The following is a 22,591-nucleotide window of genomic DNA, read 5'->3' as shown; positions in this document are numbered from 1 at the left end:
CAAGAAACTGAAGAGGACTTTAACCCTTGACAGCTTCTACACAGATAGAGAGCAGACTCTAAATCCTGAGGAGACTAAAAACAGGCAGTCCCCAGGTGATTCCCCAAAGGAGGAGATCGTCTGTTCCTCAGCACAGATGAACCTCATAGAAGTGATTAAAAAGGCTCTCACAAGGGAGCTAGAAGAAAAATGGGGAAAGCAGAGTGAGGCTTGGCAAAAGGAGAAGGAAGCTTGGGAAAAGGAGAGGGAGGCTTGGCAAAAGAGCCTGGAGAAGTCAGTTAAAGAGAGAGTGGATAAAGAAGTAAAATCCTTGAAAAATAGGATTAGTGAACTGGAAACAGAAAACAGCTCTCTAAAAAACAAAATTGGCGAAATGGAAAAAAATTCCACAGAACAAAAGAACTCAATTGGACAATTAGAGAAAGATTTTAAAAAAGTGAGTGAAGAGAATACTTCACTGAAAATCAGAATTGAACAAGTGGAATTGAATGACTCGAGGAGACAAGAAGAATCAGTCAAGCAAATCCAAAAAAATCAAACAATGGAGAAAAATGTGAAATACCTTCTGGGGAAGACAACAGACCTGGAAAACAGATCCAGGAGAGACAATCTGAGAATCATTGGACTCCCAGAAAAACATGATGAAAAAAAGAGCCTGGACACTGTCTTCCAGGAAATTATCAAAGAGAACTGCCCAGAAGTCATAGGAACAGAGGAAAAAATAAACATTGAAAGGATTCATCGATCACCCACTGAAAGGGATCCTAAAATCAAAACACCAAGGAATATAGTGGCCAAATGCCAGAACCCTCAGATGAAAGAAAAAATATTGCAAGCGGCTAGAAAAACCCAATTCAAGTATCAAGGAGCCACAATAAGGATCACCCAGGATCTGGCAGCATCCACATTAAAAGATCGAAGGGCCTGGAATATGATATTCCGAAAGGCTAAGGAACTTGGTATGCAACCAAAAATAACTTACCCAGCGAGAATGAGCATCTTTTTCCAGGGAAGAAGATGGATATTCAATGAAGTAAGCGAATTTCATCTATTTCTGATGAAAAAACCAGAACTTAACAAAAAGTTTGATCTACAAATATAGAACTCAAGAGAAATCTAAAAAGGTAAAGATTAATCTTGGGAACTATATTTTGACTATATAGATGTATAAAGAATACATGTATACCTTGTTCTAGAAATTGATGTGGAAAGGACATTGTACCAGAAAAAGGGTAAAGTGGGGGTAGTACATCTCATGAAGAGGCATAGGAAACCTATTATATCTGAGAGAAAGAATGGAGGGGGATGAATATAGTGGGTATCTTACTGCCTTCAGAATTGGCTTTAAGTGAAAAATCTTAAGACATATTCAATCTATGGTGAAACTTCTCCCATCTCATTGAAAAGTGAGAAGGGAAAAGTGGAAAGGGAAGGAATAAGCTAAGCGGAAGGGAATACGGGAACTGGGAGGGAAAGGGGTAAGATAGGGGGAGGAACTCTAAGGCGGGGGGAGGGACACTAAAAAGGGAGGGCTGTGAGAAGCAAGGGGTGCTCACAAGCTTAATACTTGGAAGGGGGGAAAGGGGAAAGAAGGGAGGAAAGCATAAACCGGGTTAACAAGATGGCAAGTAATACAGAATTGGTCATTCTAACCATAAATGTGAACGGGGTAAACTCCCCCATAAAGAGGAAGCGGTTAGCAGAATGGATTAAAAGCCAGAATCCTACAATATGTTGTTTACAGGAAACACACCTGAAGCGGGGAGATACATGCAGGTTAAAGGTAAAAGGTTGGAGCAAAATCTACTATGCTTCAGGTGAAGTCAAAAAAGCAGGGGTAGCCATCCTGATCTCAGATCAAGCTAAAGCAAAAATTGACCTAATTAAAAGAGATAAGGAAGGACACTATATCTTGCTAAAGGGTAGCATGGATAATGAAGCACTATCTATATTAAACATATATGCACCAAGTGGGGTAGCATCTAAATTCTTAAAAGAGAAACTAAGAGAGCTGCAAGAAGAAATAGACAGTAAAACTATAATAGTGGGAGATCTTAACCTTGCACTCTCAGAATTAGATAAATCAAACCAAAATAAATAAGAAAGAAGTCAAAGAGGTAAACAGAATACTAGAAAAGCTAGATATGATAGATCTCTGGAGAAAATGTAATGGAGACAGAAAGGAATACACTTTCTTTTCAGCAGTTCATGGAACCTATACAAAAATTGACCATATATTAGGACATAAAAACCTCAAACTCAAATGTAGTAAGGCAGAAATAGTAAATGCATCCTTTTCAGACCACGATGCAATGAAAATTACATTCAACAAAAAAGCAGGGGGAAGTAGACCAAAAAATAATTGGAAACTAAATAATCTCATACTAAAGAATGATTGGGTGAAACAGCAAATCATAGACATAATTAATAACTTCACCCAAGAAAACATTAATAATGAGACATCATACCAAAATGTATGGGATGCAGCCAAAGCGGTAATAAGGGGAATTTCATATCTCTAGAGGCCTATTTGTATAAAATAGAGAAAGAGAAGGTCAATGAATTGGGTTTGCAATTAAAAATGCTAGAAAAGGAACAAATTAAAAACCCCCAGTCAAACACTAAACTTGAAATTCTAAAAGTAAAAGGTGAGATCAATAAAATTGAAAGTAAAAAAACTATTGAATTGATTAATAAAACTAAGAGTTGGTTCTATGAAAAAACCAACAAAATAGACAAACCCTTAGTAAATCTGATTAAAAAAGGAAAGAGGAAAATCAAATTGTTAGTCTTAAAAATGAAAAGGGAGAACTCACCACTAACGAAGAGGAAATTAGAGCAATAATTAGGAGTTACTTTGCCCAACTTTATGCCAATAAATTCGACAACTTAAATGAAATAGAAAAATACCTCCAAAAATACAGCTTGCCCAAACTAACAGAGGAAGAAGTAAATATCCTAAACAGTCCCATCTCAGAAAAAGAAATAGAACAAACTATCAATCAACTCCCTAAGAAAAAATCCCCAGGACCAGATGGATTTACATGTGAATTCTACCAAACATTTAAAGAACAATTAACTCCAATGTTATATAAACTATTTGAAAAAATAGGGATTGAAGGAGTCCTACCAAACTCCTTTTATGACACAGATATGGTACTGATACCTAAACCAGGTAGGCTGAAAACAGAGAAAGAAAATTATAGACCAATCTCCCTAATGAATATTGATGCTAAAATCTTAAATAAAATATTAGCAAAAAGATTACAGAAAATTGTCACCAGGATAATACACTATGACCAAGTAGGATTTATACCAGGAATGCAGGGCTGGTTCAATATTAGGAAAACTATTAGCATAATTGACTATATCAATAACCAAACAAACAAAAACCACATGATCATCTCAATAGATGCAGAAAAAGCATTTGATAAAATCCAACATCCATTCCTAATAAAAACACTTGAGAGCATAGGAATAAATGGACTTTTCCTTAAAATAGTCAGGAGCATATATTTAAAACCATCAGTAAGCATCATATGCAATGGGGAAAAACTGGAACCTTTCCCAGTAAGATCTGGAGTGAAGCAAGGTTGCCCACTATCACCATTATTATTTAATATCGTATTAGAAACACTAGCCTCAGCAATAAGAGTCGAGAAAGATATAAAAGGAATTAGAGTAGGCAATGAGGAAACCAAACTATCACTCTTTGCAGATGATATGATGGTATACCTAGAGAACCCCAGAGATTCTACCAAAAAGCTATTGGAAATAATTCATAATTTTAGCAAAGTAGCTGGCTACAAAATAAATCCCCATAAATCCTCAGCATTTTTATACATCACCAACAAAACCCAACAGCAAGAGATACAAAGAGAAATTCCATTCAGAATAACTGTTGATACCATAAAATATTTGGGAATCTATCTACCAAAGGAAAGTCAGGAATTATATGAGCAAAATTATAAAAAAGTCTCCACACAAATAAAGTCAGACTTAAATAATTGGAAAAATATTAAGTGCTCTTGGATTGGCCGAGCGAACATAATAAAGATGACAATACTCCCTAAACTAATCTATTTATTTAGTGCTATACCAATCAGACTTCCAAGAAAATATTTTATTGATCTAGAAAAAATAACAACAAAATTCATATGGAACAATAAAAAGTCGAGAATCTCAAGGGAACTAATGAAAAAAAAATCAAATGAAGGTGGCCTAGCTGTACCTGATCTAAAATTATATTATAAAGCAGCAGTCACCAAAACCATTTGGTATTGGCTAAGAAATAGATTAGTGGATCAGTGGAAAAGGCTAGGCTCACAAGACAGAATAGTCAATTATAGCAATCTAGTGTTTGACAAACCCAAAGCCCCTAACTTCTGGAAAAGAATTCATTATTTGATAAAAACTGCTGGGATAATTGGAAATTAGTATGGCAGAAATTAGGCATGGACCCACACTTAACACCATATACCAAGATAAGATCAAAATGGGTCTATGACCTAGGCATAAAGAACGAGATTATAAATAAATTAGAGGAACATAGAATAGTTTATCTCTCAGACTTGTGGAGGAGAAAGAAATTTGTGACCAAAGATGAACTAGAGACCATTACTGATCACAGAATAGAAAATTTCGATTACATCAAATTAAAAAGCCTTTGTACAAATAAAACTAATGCAAACAAGATTAGAAGGGAAGCAACAAACTGGGAAAACATTTTCACAGTTAAAGGTTCTGATAAAGGCCTCATTTCCAAAATATATAGAGAACTGACTCAAATTTATAAGAAATCAAGCCATTCTCCAATTGATAAATGGTCAAAGGATATGAACAGACAATTTTCAGAGGATGAGATTGAAACTATTACCACTCATATGAAAGAGTGTTCCAAATCATTATTGATCAGAGAAATGCAAATTAAGACAACTCTGAGATACCACTACACACCTGTCAGATTGGCTAAGATGACAGGAAAAAATAATGATGAATGTTGGAGGGGATGCGGGAAAACTGGGACACTAATGCATTGTTGGTGGAGTTGTGAACGAATCCAACCATTCTGGAGAGCAATCTGGAATTATGCCCAAAAAATTATCAAAATGTGCATATCCTTTGATCCAGCAGTGTTTCTATTGGGCTTATATCCCAAAGAAATACTAAAGAAGGGAAAGGGACCTGTATGTGCCAAAATGTTTGTAGCAGCCCTGTTTGTAGTGGCTAGAAACTGGAAAATGAATGGATGCCCATCAATTGGAGAATGGCTGGGTAAATTGTGGTATATGAATGTTATGGAATATTATTGTTCTGTAAGAAATGACCAGCAGGATGAATACAGAGAGGACTGGAGAGACCTACATGAACTGATGCTAAGTGAAATGAGCAGAACCAGGAGATCATTATACACTTCGACAACGATATTGTATGAGGACATATTTTGATGGAAGTGGATTTCTTTGACAAAGAGACCTGAGTTTCAATTGATAAATGACGGACAAAAGCAGCTACACCCAAAGAAAGAACACTGGGAAACGAATGTGAACTATCTGCATTTTTGTTTTTCTTCCCGGATTATTTATACCTTCTGAATCCAATTCTCCCTACGCAACAAGAGAACTGTTCGGTTCTGCAAACATATATTGTATCTAGGATATACTGCAACATATCCAACATATAAAGGACTGCTTGCCATCTAGGGGAGGGGGTGGAGGGAGGGAGGGGAAAAAAAATCGGAACAGAAATGAGTGTCAATATAATGTAATTATTAAATAAAAAATTAAAAAAAAATATTATGTTCAGTAAAATTTTAAGAAGTAAACAGACAAATGGCTGTATATTCAGAGGAGAGTGATAAGAGATGGTAAGGAAGGTGGTAATCATACTTATGAGAGTCTATTCAAGAAACTGAGCATGTTTATCCCAGGGAAGATATGACTTAGGCAGAAGTCCAAGAGTGAGGAATAGGAAGAAGATATTTCAGACTGTCTTATGCAAAAAGAATTTCCACTTACTAGGAATATTGTAGAAGGAATTCTTGCTCATTTATGGACTAGAATAGATGACTACTAAGGTTCTCTTCCAACTCAAAAGACTTTTGTCGTTTGGTGACTGTGTGGCATCTGGCTCTCTTCAGGGTAGCACACACAGAACTCAGGAAACCAGCAATGAAAGATTCTGTCAGTGAGCACTGAAAGGAGGGAGTGCCTCAAGATACCAAGGGCTAGAACAGGCTGTTCTTCAAATGGATGCTCAGAAGAGTAAACACAAAGTAAGCCTGAGAGGACTTGGGGAGGAAGTGGTAAATTGGAAAACTTCTGTGCTGCAATTATCAGTTTATATTTATGTATATTAGCAGGTTTGGGGCGGGGAGACATAATATAGTGGAAAGAAAACTGATTCTGGAGTCAGAGAACATGGCTCCAAATTCTACCTCTGCTTTAACTAACTATCTATATGACCTTAGGAAAATCACTTAACATTCCTGGGTCAGTTTTCTCATCTGTAAAATGAAAGCATTATATTAAAGGGTCTCTGAAGTCCTACTAAATTTTCATTTATGATCCTACAACCCTATGAGATTTCTCTCATAACTCATAAGGGCTATATGAGCAGGGGTTGTGTCTTAAAAGTTTATCTTCCCAATGTAGAATATCAATAGCTTATAGGAGAGAATGATCCAAAATTATATCAATTCTTAACAAGTTAGTAAAATCTCAAAAACTTCCCTAATGATACATATGCATATTATATAAATTGTTTTCAAACTTTCCCAATGTGTGGCTACACAATAGCTTGGCATTATCTCACTGGCTCTCTTTGAGCTGCTTCTGGAAGAGGTCTTTATCTTTTTTTTTGAGCACCAGGAACTATTCAAGGCTACAAAGATTCACTGTGGCTTTGACTTTCCTCAGTACTAAGGCCTCTCATCCTGCCAATAGGCTGCTCCCACCATCATCTCAATTCACTATCTCATGGGGTAAAGTTTATCTACCATGTAAAGAAAGACTTGCTTTTATTGAATTGTCTAAATTAGGTTCTTTTAAACTTTAAAAGGTATAATCTAATTCTAAAGCATCACTGCTTTCTTCAACTAATCCTCATTTAGCATGAATCCCAGTTGCTTGAACAACCCTTCTTTGAAAATGCCTTCCAATCTATCACATAGAACTGAATATAATACCTGGGCATGATCTAGCCTTGACAGAGAAGAGCAGGACAATCAATGGACCTCTCAAGGCAGCCTAGGTTATTCATTTGAGTTGCCATAATCTTACTCTTAACTCATATGGAGCCTACAATTCACTAAATCCCCAGACCTTTATACATAAGCTATTGTGTAGCTTATCTGCCATCCTGCCCAGTTAATATTGTGAGTCCAAGTGTCAGATGTAAACTCTTTTCCAATTTCACCTTACTAGATTTGGATCACCTTTCCAGCCCAGGTACAGATTCTTATTATCTAATGTGTCAGCTATCCCTTCTAGTTTTATACAATTTGCAACTTTGCTATCAATGGCATTTATGTCTTCATCAAACGTTGTTGATTAAAGTGCTGACTAGTCTTCCTGACTCCAGGACCAGCATTCTGTCCAGTGCACCATCTAGCTGCCCCAAAAGAACAACAACTTGGTAATAAGAGTTTATATTTTTATAGTTTTTTTAAGATGCTTAATGTACTCTTTATACACATTATATTTAATCAAATGCATGTCAAATAAATAATGTTAATATTATCCTTATTTTACATATAAGGAAAGTGGAAAGTCAGTTCACTTTTCTGAATCCTCAAATCTTAGTATCTTACATATACTATCTCATGGTATTCTAGCATCATAGATTTAGAGTTAGAAAGGACCTCTGAAGTTATCAAGTGAAACCCTTTCATTTTACAGGTAAGAAACTGAGACCCAGATGGGTAAAATTATTTGCCCAAGGTCCTACAGGTAGTAAATAGCAGAGTTACTTGTGAGGTAGATGATATATTATTTTCCACATTTAATAGATGGATAGTAGCCTGAAGCTTGGAGTGAATTGACAATAAGTATAGAAAATATACATCCCAATGTTTCTTGCTCTCAGTCAGGAATTCTTTTTAGAGTACTTTGTTGTCCTCATCCCTCTTGACCTCTTCAGGTTAATTTCCTTTTCTATTCACACAGCATAAATCTGGCCAAGTATTTGTAGCTGGCCAACTGACCTAAATAATTATCCTCAGTCCCACTGTGAATGCTGAGTCCTACTAAGTAAAACTAGTACACGCATGCTGACATTTCCTAAAGTATATATATGGGGATTTAGATGAAGCAACCCACTTCTCACTGATAATCATTTGTGTAAAAAAAAAATCAGTCTTGTAAGTCCCAATTTACCGAACTTCAGATTATGGTTTAAGAGTTCTTTTATATTTGGCATTTTCTGAAAGACTATTTGCTTAATCTTTGCTTTGACATTTCAAGCATCTATGGTTTCATTCACAAGTGTGAATCAGCATATATAGCACCAATTCCATAAAAACATCACAAAGATAGAACACTATTGTGCTATAAGAAATCATGAAGGGACAATTTCCAAAAAACCTGGGAATATTTGTAGAGATAGAAAGAGGGAAATAGAATCAAAAGAACAATGTATATAGTAACTGCAATATTGTAAATAAATTCAACTATAAGACTTAATAACTCTGATCAATAATTCTGTTGAACGTGGCTCTCTTCAACAATGAGATGATCCAAATGTTCAGCAATGAATAGAACCAACAACACCCAGGAAAAGAACTCTGGGAAATGAGTATGAACTACTACATAGCATTCCCAATCCCTTTATTTTTGTCCTCCTTCATTTTTTATTTCCTTCACAGGTTAATTTTACATTATTTCAAAATCCAATTATTCTTGTGCAGCAATATAACTGTATAGAAATGTATACGTATATTGTATTTAACATATACTTTAACATATTAAAAAAGGAAAAAAATAATAACTCTGATCAAACAATGATGCACCACTGATTCAAAATACTTGTGATGAAACATGTTATCTACCTTCAAAGAGAAGTAGTGGACTCTGAGAACTTATTGAAGCAATTTTTTTCCTGTTTCTTTTTCTAAAATTTCCACATAGATAATGTGAAATTTTATTTTTAAATTATTTTATAATTGCATTTTTGCCTTCTCACTGGATGGAAGGAAGAGAATATGGAACTAAAAATCAAATAAAATTAAATGAAAAAATTAAAGAATTTGAGAGTTCAAAAGAACCATCTCATCCAATACATTTATAGAAGGCATCCCTACCCTGAGACACCAAATTGTTTCCCAGCCTCTGGTTGAAGACAGAATCACAGAATTTTAAGAGTTACAAAATTCAGTGGCAATACAATACAATCCACCCATGAAAGGAATCTCCACGCTTTGCATGAAGACCTCCAAGGAGGGAAATCCCACCATGCTTCAAAGAATCCTATTTAACTTTTAGAATTCTAAATAAGATATTTTTCCTGACCAAGCTGAAATGTGTCTCTCTGAAATTTCTACCCCCATTCCTGATTCTGCTTGCTAAAGTCAAATCAAACAATTGTACTTAATCTCTCTTTCATGATAGCTCCTACAAATACTATATTTTACTGTACCTACAACTGTCCAGATTAAATATTCCTAGTCTTTTAATGTATCTTATAGAAGATTAAATCAAGGAGTTTCACAATCCTCTGAACATTTATCAATTTTTTCCCCTCAAATCATGGGCTCAGAACTGAACACAATAATCCAGAAAAGACTTAATAAGAGGAGAATACAATGGAATGAAATTTCATCTCTATATTCCTGAAAGCTATCCCGCTTTTAATGCAGTCTAAGATTGCATTAACTTTTTTGACTGCCACATCACACTGCTTTGTAGTCCACTAAAAGCACCATCTCTTTATCTAACCAAGTCTCCTTCCATTTTGCACTGGTGAAGTTTGTGTTTTTTTTATACTGAAAAATAAACTTTAAATTATCCCTTTTGAATTTCATCTATTAGATTAAGTCCATTGCTTTAATCTGTCAGGAGAGCTTTGGAAATTGATTCCCATTCACCATTTTATCCCTTTCATTTTTGTGTTATATGCTAATTTGATGAATATGCTATCTTTGCTTTTATCTAAGTTATCAAAGTTAAATAGAATGCATCAAGAACAGATCCTTGGAGTAGCCAACTGGAAACTTCCCACCAAACTGATCCTGAATTATTGTTGACTATTCTTTGAGCCTAGCCATCCAGTCAGTTCTTCATCTACCTAATTGTATTATCATATGCTAATAATGCACACCTCTCTTTCTTCTCTATGAATACTCTGGCCAAGACTCTGCTAGAATCTATATCAAGTTTGCATGACTTGCTCTTTTTTAATAATAAAATAAAAAATAAATTTTTATTTTTCCAAATACATGTAAAGATAGTTTTCAACACTGACCTTTGCAAAACCTAAATTTTTCACCTTTCTTTTCCTCCTTTTGTTCTCATACCCTTTCTAGGATAAAGCAAAGCTTTTCACCTTGGTAGGGTCTATCAGAGCTTGTGCTCCAATGATAAAACCTTGAAGAGTTCAGGGTCTTTCCTATACAACAGTGAAGTATCAGAGGATATCAGTAAGTTTTTTTTTTAATGTGCAATTTAATTTGCTATTTTCTGTGGCATCTTAACTATATAATTTTGAACAAAATCATTTTACCTCCTTAAGCTTAGATTTTCTCAACTGTTAAGAGAGGAAAAAAATCAGGAATTTTGCTACTTCATTATTACTATTAAACCTGAGGCACTATATATGGATCATAATTATTAAAATTGGCACATTAACATATTACTAGTAGAACTGTGAACTAGTACAAATCATTCTGAAAAGTAATTTAGAATTTTGCAAATCATATAACTATAATATCCATACTCTGACCTAGATTCCACTTCAAGTCACATATCCCTCTAGGAGGTCATTGTCAAAAAGAAAAGCTCCATAAATATCAAAATATTTATAGTATCCTTCTTTGAGGTGCCCAAAGAACTAGGGGGGAAAAGTAGATGTCCTTTGGGGAGAAGACTAAATAATTAAAGTACATGAATATAATTTGGATTTTACTGTATGGTAAGAAATGAATATGATGAATGCAAGGAAACACGCAAAAGACTTATATGAATGATTGCAAAATGAAATAAACAGAACCAGGGAGACATTACGCACAATAACTTAATATAAACAGAAAGAACAACAATTTATATCAATGGAAAATGAATGCTGGAAAATTAAAAAGAACAAGTTGCTCCCAAAGAAGAGATATGAGATAACAATTTCTACTATTGACAATTCATTTATAGTAGTTCATGATATGGAACAATTAATATAATGTCAGAATTTTTTTTTGATGAATTGGTTTTGCTGAATTTTTTCTTTTCTTCCTCTTCATCAGAACTTTGGAGGAGAGGATACCTGAGCTGGAAAAGTTGCCAAAGAAATTACTCAGTACAATTCCTATCTTAATAGGAATTGTAGCTTTCCTCCCTGATCTGAAATAAGAATAATAAACTCCTACTTCTATAGGAAAAACTTTATTGGATACATCCTTCTGAGATAAACAGCACAGATATGATAATCTCCTATTTACAGATGAAGAAACTGAGGTAGACACAATTTAGGTGACACAATTAATTCAAGTTCGCAATTAGCATATGGTGGAATTGAGCACTTAAAACTAGTTCTAACACAAAACTGTGATCTACTCCTGGTTTTGTCTAGCTTAAAACAAACTTGGACAACGTCCCCATCCCCACCTTCCTCTTGCTTCCAGGAATGTTCTGCAGTTGCAGGATTGAGGATGCAAAAAGCTATGGAAAAAGGCCAGAGAATGCACAAATTGTATATGTATTTTGCTAGAACTATGGAATGCAGTTATCATATCATGATATAGTGATGTTCCAGATATTCATGTTACATATAAACTTTATCTTTAGTTGAGCTGAATTTCATTAAGAAAATACAAAGGAGAAGGAGGCCTTCTCTAAGATGAGTCTTCTCTCCTCTCCATGCACCTGGTTTGTCCCACTTCTACTGCTTGATCTAGATTTCTGGCCTATGCTTGCATTTGTGCACAACCACGAAAACACACACACACACACACACATCTTCTTTTATCTATAGTCCCTTCTGCCCCTAGGATCATTTGGTAGGACCATTTGGACTGGTCTCTCCTAATAAGCTACACAAAAAATGAAATAGGAACCAATTAGATTTTCTGCTCAAAGAGTCTCTGAGGTGATGTTTTAAAGGAGGATAAAGATATATGAAGCAACCAGTGGCAAGAAGAATGTCACTGGCATGATGGAGAGATGGAAAGAAGGAAGGATAGGAAATTCCTACTATTATGAAGTCAGATCCAGGATATGTATCTTTTGATTAGTGAGGTTTATTGTTTTTATTTTAGTTGTATCTCCAGCATAGTACCTTGCATATGGGAAGTACTTACAAATGTTTATTGAATTCAAATAAGTGTGGGGGAGGGGTGGGAAGAGAAATTAAGATTGAAATTTTACATCATCAAAAAATTATTCAATTTTTATTCATCCTGTAGGTTCTCAATAATTAATAAGAAAAAAGTAAACAATTTGAGCTGTATAAAAGTAATACTAATCAGTCATTTATTTGAACCACTTTTCAGTTTTTGTGTTGAATTTCCAGACAGCCCAATAATGATCACATACATCCTTTACTTTAATATTTCAAGGATCTAAAGTTTCATCTATGCAGACAATTCCTATCCTCTGAGTGATGTCAATTCCAATTATTCCAAGCCTTTGTAAATGGTTTCAGGAGTTGACATGGCAAAAAAAAAAAAATTATCATTCCATGGTGACCAATCTTCTAGTCATAAGCCTCTCCAGACTAAGCTAGGTTGGTCCTTTGGAGACAGTTGCACCATGCTCAAAATGACTTTTCTTCTTGCTAGGTCCAAGCAAGGCTTACGATTTGCTGACATTGCTTTTGAGGATTGAGGGATCCCCTTTAAGCTAGAATGAAGTATCAGAAGAGGATGACATCATTAAAATCATCAAATAAATGTATAAGTTCTTTGAAGTTGGATTGTATCACACATCTGGTCACAGATATTCAGCCTTCAGTTTATTATTCATATGGTTACCTGTTATTGATAAAAACAGAACTAAAGGAAAACTGATCAGATTTCAAGTTCAGAGTGAGTGAATGAACTTACCTATCATCTACATTGCTGTGCATATTGCCAATTTACCAGGTGCAGGATTAGGGCATGTTTCTTTCAAAACAGAAAGTTCTATAAAAGAAAGAAAAATAATTCCATTAACCTCAATGCTACATAAAACATGTTTACAGACATACATGGATTTTCAAATTATAAATATCTTAGATGCTCCAGTGAGTCTGGAATTTAAAATATGGCATATCTGAACAGAAAAGGTAGGGCAATCACACAGTGAGAGGAAAAGAGAGTAGAGAGAGAACCTATGTGTTCTACTGGTATCCATGATATTTTCAAGGACTTTGAGGACTTGTGTGGAAGGAAATGGACAAGACTCCTATGGGATGAAGTGTGGGTAGTGTGACCTGCACCAGAAGAAATAGAACCCATGTCAATGGTATGATAAATTCTCTAAAAGGATAATGGACAAATAAAGTCTTAAATACTTCTTATGTGTGACACACTATGCTAAGGGCTGGGGACATAAATAGACATCAGCCCCAACTTCAAGACATTTGCATTTTAATGGGGGAAGAACAACACATAAAGCAGCATTCATATTCATAGTCAGTTCATGATAGGTGGATATCCCAAGTAGTATTTAGGCAACAAAAGTGACAGGGCAGGCCCTCTTGAAGACCATTTGGAGTAATGGTAGAGAAGATGATACCCTGCAAAAAGGATTTACAAATCAAGTATTAGAATAGAATGGAGTTTTAGAATACTAAAGGCAAATGGGGGGAAGAAGAAGGGTTAAGTATCCTGGTGGGAAATGGACACTGAGAGCTGAGGAAAGAAAAGTTAGGTAATTCCCTTAATAGTAGCAGATATTGTTGGTTTGCTTCCTGTGGGGCACTAGCCATTTCCTGTATCAATCTATGATGAGAGAAAAAAAAAAAAAAAAAAAAAAAAAAAGGCCCTGGACTCTCTGTCCTGGAGCTGATAGAGGTGAATGGTTCTGATATAATCACATATATGTGTGTATTTTATTTCACATTTACAAAACAAATTTCATCATAATCCTGTAAATTAGATAATAAAAGAATTATTATATCCATTTTATAAAAAAAGATCGGTACAGCTCCTTCAAGAACACAGCAACTATAAAGGAATCATAAAGCAGAACCAAACTAGGACAGGAGCAGAAAAGTGATATAATCTTCTGTGTTAGCAAAAAGGAAGAAAATATTTCCTACTAGAAGAATCAAAGTAAAGTGTTGTGAATAGGGGAAGCATGTATCTAAGAAATCTGATATTTGAGGCATAAGAGACTTTGGATATCATGGTTTGGATAATTTTACCAATGAGGAAATTGAGACTCAGTGAGGATAAATGCCCTAAGTCACAAAAGCAGCAAATGGTAGAACAGGTATCTGAATCCAGCCATTACACCACATTGGTAATTAAGCTGCTTTTTGGAGGATAAGGTAGGATTTCCAAGTTTTGTTTATGAAGGAGAATAAAACAATCATTATGAATCCTTCTCCCGATAGCTTCCCCTCTTTCTCTCTTTCCAACGATCTCTAGTTTAGGTAATGATGCTGTAAGAGTTCAACCCTGTGTCATGAATAAGGATGAGCCTTCTTTTTGAGAGACAGGATTTTTCCCTCTCTCTAATTTGTTTACTGAGCAAATATTCTTCTATGATGCCTAATCAACGTTTGGAGGTAACCCTGGACTCCTGGAAACTCTGCCAATAGAATATGGCCTCTGGCACACCCTCCAACTGGAAATGCTTCAAGTATGTGGCTGGCAATGGACTGTGAGTCTCTCCTCTTCAGGTCAGTCTGGCTAAGTACAGAGAAACTTATCACCAGAAGGTTTGCCACTAGGGGATAAATGCTTTTTTGGCCCTAGCAACTGCTGAAATCATATAATGAGACAGAGAGGTTGGGAACTGAGTCAGTGAAGGAATACACAGCAACAAGGTCATAAAATCTTTGGAAGCTAAAGGAAAACCTTTTTTTGACTTCAACAGGAGCAACACTCATGGAGTGCTTTAAAGTTTTTAATCCTCCTACTAATCAACAAGCATTTGTTAAGGTTATATGCCAAACATTGTGCCAAACTGGTGATACAAATACAAGTGAGCAACCCAGTCTCTACCCTCAAGGAGTTTACATAATGAGAAATCGTGTGCATAAAAGGCATTTATTAGATATAAGTATAGAAAACAGATACAAGGTAGCCTTAGAGGAGGCAGGGAGACCAGGGAGACCAAGAAAAGCTTCTTTCAGAAAGTAGTATTTGAGCTTTGCTTTGAAGAAAGCCAAAGATTCTAAGAGATAGAGGTGAGAAGAGAAAGCCTTCCAAGAACAGATTTTTTTTTTTTTGTTTAGTTGTTTCAATCAATCTGACTCTTCATGATCCTGAAGGGATTTCGAAACTACAAATTCTCCTTGAATCCTGCCACTATAGGGACCCTGCCCGAGAACAAGAGGCTTCATTCTGTGGTCTGGATGGGGCGGGTTAAGTCTTGAGCTAAAGAATTCCAACCCTATTGAAAGAGACTCATTCAATTCTATTCAAAGCTGGAACCCAGCTTGTAGATAAAAAGAGCCAAATTGGAACAACTCCTTGCAGAGGTCCTAACATTCCATGCTATTCTATGCTATACTATGCCAAGGAAACTTCTGCCCGCTGGGATAATATTCTCTTCCAGCAATACCCTTTCTTTATCCTCACCTATTTCCTTAACGAGACTTTATGCTTCTCCATTGGGATTTCTCTAAACTTTATTTCCCAATGTCTATAATAAGCCTCTTTTATCAATCTAGGTTTTTGGGTTTGTAAATTCCTTTACAGAGAATCTCTGTGCTGCCAGAAGGGGGTTCCCCAAAACTCCTTATTAATGCGCCAGATCCCAAGGAGATATAAGGGATTTGGTTCCTTGAACCCCTAACCTGCCACTAAACCTCTAGATCTCATCACATTTTGGTTCCCTGACAAAAAGGGAACCCCAAAACCTAAACCTCATCAATAACATTTGGGGTTCTCTTGTTAAAAATACTATAGTAGTTTGCCATCTCCTTTTTCAGATCATTTTACAGAGGAGGAAACTGAAGCAACCAGTTAAGTGACTTGCCCAGAGTTACACAAATAAGTGTCTGAGGCCAGTTTTGAACTCAAGATCTACTTGCCACTGAGCTGCCCTTAAGAGTACAAGAGTACAATATAGCTAGTGCCATAGGAAGAATGATTCAAATCTCTGAGAATGAAGAGCCTGGAAAAGAAAAAAGTTTGGGGAGGGGGACATGAAAATTGTCTTTAAACATTAGAAAGAATGTTAAGGAGAAGACTAGTCAGACTTAGGTTGCTTGGCCCCAGAGAGCAGAACTAGGAACAAAAGTAGATTAGGTCCAAGAAAATAGATTTTTAGCTCAAGAGAAGGAAAAAAAAACTTTCCAATAACTAGCTATCTGAAAGTAAGATGTCTAATGATTAAAGGCAGAACAGCTATTTGTTACAAATGTTGTAGAATAGTGGAGTCAAACTCCAAGAGAAAATGGGACCATTATCCTGCATGAAGGATCTGTGTAGGCCACATACCTAGTTTTAAAATGTGATATAATCTATGTTTTACTGCATTTTTTACTTATTTTGCTAATTATTTCTCAATTCCATTTTAATCTGCTTCAGACCACACTCAGGAGCGTTATAAGTCTTATGCAGAGTATCTGACACTCTGTTGTGGTGGATACTCCTGCTTGAGTACTGATTGGATGAGGCAACTTATGAGCTCCTCTCCAACTTTGAGATTTCAAAAGGGTATGAGATAAACATGTGAGACAAGGCAAGAACCTCATTTTTTGAGGACACAGGACTAGTTTTATAGTGTCAAGAACCTGCTTTGAATTCTTGAATAGAGTTAATTGAATGATTTCTAGTGTAAATAACCTGAATTACTACATATTGATATGGGTTGAGGCTCTATCCTAAATCCTAACATCTCTTTCTTTCAGCTCTGCTACTAACCTCATACAAATTATTTATTCTCTCTGGGACTCCATTTTCTCAGCTGTCAAGATAAATTAAAATCTCTTTTAGTTCTGGCACTGAATAAACCTATGAAATACGAGATTGTTTTTTAGAAGGATACACAAAAAGTACAAAAGGTATGATTGTGTGTCTGTGCTAAGATATTCAGCCAAAAACCTTTGCAATAAGGTTCTTTGATAAGTCTCATTTCCAAAATACATAAGGAAGTATGCTCTTTGCCATTTGATAAATGGTCAAATTCAGTTTTCAAGAAAAAATTATAAGTAACCCCATGAAAAATTCTTCAAATAATTAATAATTAGAGAAATGCAAATGATAACAACTCTGAGGATCCAGTTAGTTCTCATCAGATTGACAAAATGCAATTTCTCTAGTAACACTGGAGTAATATGATAACTCAATATTAGCCAAGGGATTAAAAGTCTAATCCAGCAATTCTGCCACTATCTCACTGTGATCTCATTTTTTCATAAGTAGTATTTCAAAATTTTTCAAATTAATAAAAACTGTTCCTAGCAGTTTGGAGTAGAGAAAGAGAGAGATCACAATGAGATGCTATAATTCTAGGGTGCCTGTTAATTACTTAAACTAAATTTAAAAATTAAGAACAATTGACCACATTGCTGTAGCACCTTATAACAATGTTATGATTCCTCTTCCCTGTAAATGGTAGCTCTCAAAGGAGTATCTTCCTCAACAATGAGATAATTTTTTAAAGGTTCACTCAGTCAGCCAGTCAATAAACATTAATTAAGGACCTACTGTGTGCCAGGTACTGTGCTAAGTGTTGGCAAAATACATCCTCTGCTTTCATGGAGTTCACAGTTTAAGACAACATACAAATAACTAGGTATCAATGAACTATTTACAAAATAAATTAGAATAATCATCAGGGAGAAGATTTTAGAATTAAATGGGATCAGAAAAGACTTCTTATGGAAGGTTAGATTTTATCAGGGACATGAAAGAAACCAAAGGCAGAGGTAAGAAGGAAGAATATTCCAAGGCATGAGCTGTTATAGTCAATAAAAATGCCCAGAATGAGATATGCCTTGCATGAGAAATCACAAAAAAGTCACTATATTACAGAGTACACAATGGGGAGTGAAATGTAAGATGATTGGACAGGTAGGAAAGGGCCAGGTTAGAAAAGTCTTTTCCTGGCTCATCATCCTTAGAGAGTTGAATCATTCTGACTATGGCACTAGATATCTAGTACTCTAACGGACAGTGAGGGGGCATAGTAGAGCTAGCATTGTGCCTGGAGTCATGAAGACCCTAATCCAAATCTGGCTTCAGATACTTTCTTATGTGACCCTGGGCAAGTCACTTAACTGTTTGGATAAGTTTCATTATCTGTAAAATGAACTGAAAAATAAAATGGCAAACCATTATACTCAAACAGAATTTCATATTTAATACCAGAAGTGATCGGAAGCCACTTAAATCTATTGAATGGAGTGACAGTGGATGACATGGAAAGACCTACACTTTAGGAATATCACTCTTACAGCTGGGTGGAGGATGGACTGGAGAGAGTATAGACTTAAGGCAGAAAGACCTTCTGGGGGCAGACTACTGCAACAGGCAGGGCAAGAGGCAATGAGGACTTTGCCCAGCATTGAGGAGAGGCAGGGGTTTAGGCAAGAAATATTATGAAGGGAAAATTAATAGGCCTTGGCAACAGACTGGATGTTGGAGGAGTAAAAGAGAAGAAGAAATCAAGCCTAAGTTACTGGGAAGATGGTGACATCTTTCAAGGTACTAGAAAAGTTAGCAAGAGGAGACAGTTTTGGGGAAAAGATAACAAGCTCATATTGAGACTAAAATACCTGTGGAACATGCAATGCAATTAGAGATGTCTAAAAGGCAGTTGAGAATGCCGGACTAAAGGTTAACAAAGAGGTTAAGACTTTTTAGTAGATCTGAGACTACTTAGTAAAAAAATAGCAATAGAATATGTGGGAGCTGATGAATCAATAAATGAATTATATATATATACACATACACAGAATGAAAAAAATAGCAATAGAATATGTGGGAGCTGATGAATCAATAAATGAATTATATATATATACATATATATGTATACATATATATGTATATATATGTATACATACACACACACACACACACACACACACATACACACAGAATGAAAAGGTCCCAGGACAGAGCTATGGGAGACACCTACATATATAAAGATCTAGCAAAAAAAAAATAATAATAAATTTAAAAAATAAAGAGAATAGTCAAAAAAGTAAGGAGAGAACTAGTAGGGAAAAGATTATCAAGGAAAAAAGGGAGATTGATAATTTCAAAGATAGCAGACCTAGAAGTACAGGATGAGACCTAAGACTATTTAGTTCAACTAGTTCATTTCACAGAGAAAGACACTTTATTTCACAGATAGGAGAAATTACTTATGCAAGAATGGACTCCAAATCCAGTGTACTTTCCACTATTTCCAGTTACCTGATTCATCTGTTTTAATGTGGTTTATCTGTTCTTATTTCAGTGGATTTATGATCTTGTTAATGTAGAATTTCCTCCAAGAAAGCATAACAACCAATGTACATCTTCTGATTCCCTGTAATTCTTTTCCATGTCCTTCCATAAATGAAGAGGGAGGGAAAAAAGGGATGGACAGTTCAACAATTACACTGGTCTATTAACATTATAAGGATATTCATGTAGCAAGCTAGCTGTCTCATATCCCTCTCTCTTACTACATGATCAGCTCACCTTTTTTCCTTTATATTTCTTTGATGCTATCTTTAATCTGTATGCTCATGAGTGAGTTATAACATGCTCAGCACTGTACTTCCTCATTCTAATATACCTCTTGGAAACTACAAGGTCACCTACTGGCCATGTATGATCCATCACTGAAGAATGATACTCAAGCAAAGGCCCCTGGATATATTTGTTCTTACTTGAACTTAAATAAATGAGTATCTGGAGGATCTTGAAAGTTTGAAAGGCCTGGAGGCTATTCCCTCTATTCAGGGTTAAATGGCAGTAGGGATTGAGGCTCCAACTACTAGACCAACACTTTTGGAAATTATTTTTTTTTTGGCTGAGGCAGTTGGGGTTAAGTGATTTGCCCAACATGGAGCTAAGAAGTGTTAAGTGTCTGAAGCCAGATTTGAACTCAGGTCTTCTTGACTTCAGGGATGGTGCTCTATCCACTATACCAACTAGATGCCCCAGAGATTCTTAATTATCAATCTTTCAAATTGCTATATAGTCTTATGAAATTTAGGTATCAATTTTTAGCACATAAGTTAAGTTACTAAATACTGTTCTTTTAAAATATCCTTATGTAGTGTCTCTTTTTAAATATTTATACTTTCTTGTGTAAACAACAAAGGGATCTGACACAAACCTGATTCATATTGAACATTGAATACTTTTGTCAATCCTTTCCCCCTTTGGGAAGACCATAAGTAAAATTGTTCCCAAGAGGTATCAGGCTAGGGGATTTCATGATCTAGTAAGCATGCAACAAACAGAGGCTAGCTTTCTGGCATTTAATCCTATCCAAACTATATGGCCAGGTATAAGACATAGAATGAAAAGTGCCCCAAACCTTGTGAGCTCAACAAAGTGGCCTCTCAATGCTAACCTAAAATAATGTTGCAGCCTCTATTATGGTTGTCACACATTTCTCCTTTGTCCTTTAGATGGCTCATAATTTTCATTCTTCTGAAGTTATGAGAAAAATAGCTTATCGTTATGGACAGCTTCGTAAATTTTAAGCCAGGAAGATCTGAATTCAAATTCTGCCTCTGACAATTTTGGGGCAGTCTGTGTTTTTGGGCAGTTATTTGATTTTTCTGAGCCTCAGTTCCCCCATCTGTAAAATGAGGATAACTGTCTACCTATCTCATAGAAATGTTGTGAGGGTCAAGTAAGATAGATATACACACATACATATATATATATATATATATATATATATATATATATGTGTGTGTGTGTGTGTGTGTGTGTGTGTGTGTGTGTGTGTTTATATATGTATATTTACATATATATGTGTGTGTGTGTGTGTATGTATATATATATATATATATATATATATATATATAGTACTCTCCATTCATGTGTGTCTTGATAGGAACCTGTGATGACATCAGTGTAAAGAATTTCAGATGGAGTAACTTTCCTCCAGTGATGCAGATAGATATCAGAGTTACCTGGGGCACTGAAAGATGAAGTGATTTGCCAATAGTCATACAACCAGTATAAATTAGAGGAAGAAATTTTCCCAAGATGTCTCTGGCTCTAGGGCCATCCCTCTGTCCATTCTGCCATACTAACTTCAAAAGAATTCACTAAAGTTCTATAAATATATTATCACCATAGATACACTTAATGGTGCCCAAGCATACACTCTCTTCAAATTTTTTTTAGTATTTTATAACTAAAAATTTAGTTTTAGTTACATTGTTTTCATTCCTTTTGTTTGAATAAAATTATTCTTTATGACAGTATAGGATTCAAGAAACGTTCAGTATAAAAAAATTTTTTTTAACTTCCCTGAGTGCCAAATCTAATGAAATGTGCTATGAATGTACATTGTTATTGATACTGTATTAATCCAAGTCATATTGCATTATTGTTAATGTTATATTATATTATTATTAATATTGTTATAATGTTATATAACAACATTATTAACATATTGTTTAAAATACTGTAGTTTCATTTCACAGAGAAGTTTGGTATCACCAAAAGAGCTATATAATTTCTCAAATTATGTCTCAAGCTTCTACTCAGTTCAAGGCACTGTTCTCTACAATTGAAGTATATGGTCCAACGGAAATGTTGGGCCAATTCAAAAGACTATTCACCTAACTATGTAACATGGTCTAGACACTGGTCATTCTTTATCCACTTCATTTTTCCTGAATGTATTTATAGGACCAAATTCTCTTTAGTCACCAAACATCATTTTAAGAGGTATGATAATGTTCTGGGGCTTAATGCAAGACAATACAGTACAATGCCATCTGCAAAGATTCACGTGCAGCATCTCATTAACTATAATGAATCTCTCTTCTATTTGAATTGAGCACTGAGCAGCTTCTATAACAATGGAGGCATACATTTCCCAATTTTATGGCTAATTTGATAGAAGTCATTTAAGAAAGGTCTCTTATCGAGTCTATTGAAAGATCTTATCTTTATCTTTTCTTTTAAATCTATCAAATTACTTATTAACACAAAAATAAAGCATCAGCATCATTTTAAAAGAAAAGATTTAGAAGTTACTCCCCACATCAGAAGCTAAACATTTTCTAATTCTTTTTTTATAATAAAGTATTAGAACATTAGGTATTT

General features: G+C 35.2%; 1 protein-coding gene across 1 annotated transcript in view; it reads right to left on the bottom strand.

Moving 5' to 3' along the window:
• RALGPS1 (Ral GEF with PH domain and SH3 binding motif 1) overlaps window positions 1-22,591 on the bottom strand; it is a 702,309-nt gene that overhangs the window by 648,820 nt on the left and 30,898 nt on the right. Inside the window, exon 2 of the mRNA XM_051979668.1 lies at window positions 13,244-13,321. The gene's annotated coding sequence lies outside the window, so the exon portion shown is untranslated. The remainder of the gene's footprint in view (window positions 1-13,243; window positions 13,322-22,591) is intronic.

Source organism: Antechinus flavipes, chromosome 2, assembly GCF_016432865.1.
Source record: "Antechinus flavipes isolate AdamAnt ecotype Samford, QLD, Australia chromosome 2, AdamAnt_v2, whole genome shotgun sequence".
Classification (NCBI taxonomy): Eukaryota; Metazoa; Chordata; class Mammalia; order Dasyuromorphia; family Dasyuridae; genus Antechinus; species Antechinus flavipes.
The sequence above is the reverse complement of the archived record's forward strand: the minus strand, read 5'-3'. Positions and strand labels throughout refer to the sequence as shown.